This window comes from Primulina huaijiensis, chromosome 5 (genome assembly GCF_012295235.1).
Source record: "Primulina huaijiensis isolate GDHJ02 chromosome 5, ASM1229523v2, whole genome shotgun sequence".
Taxonomy (NCBI): Eukaryota; Viridiplantae; Streptophyta; class Magnoliopsida; order Lamiales; family Gesneriaceae; genus Primulina; species Primulina huaijiensis.
This window is the reverse complement of record NC_133310.1, coordinates 12,753,682-12,755,168: the sequence shown is the minus strand read 5'-3', so window position 1 is coordinate 12,755,168 and position 1,487 is coordinate 12,753,682.

Below are 1,487 nucleotides of genomic sequence, written 5' to 3'. Positions count from 1 at the left end.
TGAGTCTCAAAGTGAGGGTGATGACGAGGGTGATGCTGATGAGATGCCTGCATAAGATGATCCAGTTAAGGGATATGAAGCGGTGGTATGTGAAGCATTGGTGACTAGGCGCATCATGAGTGCCCAAGTCGAGGAGGAGGAGACGAATCAGAGGGGTAACTTGTTCCATACTAGATGCATTGTAAACAAAAAGGTTGGCAATGTTATTATAGTTGGAGGAAGTTTTACCAATGTAGAAACTTGTGAGATAGTGGAAAAATTGAAGTTGCCCACTTTAAAACATCTTCAACCATATAGGCTTCAATGGTTGAATGATTGTGCGGAGGTGAAAGTGAACAAGCAAGTTTTGGTGCCTTTTTCTATTGGTAAGTATGTTGATGAGGTATTGTGTGATGTGGTGCCAATGCATGCTTGTCATATCTTGTTTGGTAGTATGATAGGAAAGTGACAAATAATGGTTTCAAGAACAGGTACTCATTTGTCCTAAACAAAGAACCGATTGTATTACTCCCCTTGTCCCCAAACCAAATAGTTGAGGATCAATTAAAGAAAAGAAAAATAGATGAGGCCGAAAAAATGAGTGTTCAAAAAAGTGAGATGGCTTTAGAAAAGGAAAGTGATATAGTCGAAAGAAAGAGTGAACAAAAGGGTGAGATGACTATAGAAAAGAAAAAAGAGAGAGAAAAAAGAGGTCAAAGAAAAAGAAAAAGAAAAGAAAAATAATTATTCTTGCATAAACAATTTCATGTACCTTTGTACAAGGTGGTTTATTCTTATTGTGATGATATAGCCGGTTCAATCCCGAGCATTGTTAACTCTTCTTTGCAGGATTCTAGTAGTGTTCTGATGAGGAGGCTAGCTGTGGGGACCTGGACGCTAATCATCGTCTTAGTAATGTTCACTAGCTCGTGCATATGAGCGAGGTTCTCTGCCTTCCTCGCGCATATGCACGCCTCATGTCGCGCATATGCGCGAGGTGTTCTGTCCTCGCACATCACATATCACATGCCAACTCAAATCAAGTCTCGGAGTGGTCTTTCTATACGCACATCAATGCATATTCAATAATCTCAGATTATCATAATAAAAATTTCGGGCATTACACGAGCGAATGTTGGTAGTACAAAAACGCAGTGGGGTGATCCCTATGATGTTGAAACCAATCATCGTGAGGTAAGGGTAGTTGACGCCGCAGCGACTATGAGGTATGACCTTCTTCGTTACCTTAGTTCCTTGTGTTGTCGTTTTCAAGGGTTTGGAGAGCGTATTGTACATGCGATATTTAGGAGGTATAACTGTGACTTATCCTTTTTGCCTAAGTGTCTTAGAATTGAGGATGATAATATATTTCATGAATCAAATTCAACTGTTATTGATTTTGAGTTTTCAAAAACTGTCAAATTGATGAGACTTTGTTATGGAAATGACATGATTGCGTTGGGATTAAACTCATATGATGTGATAAATGAAAGCATGGTTAGTACATT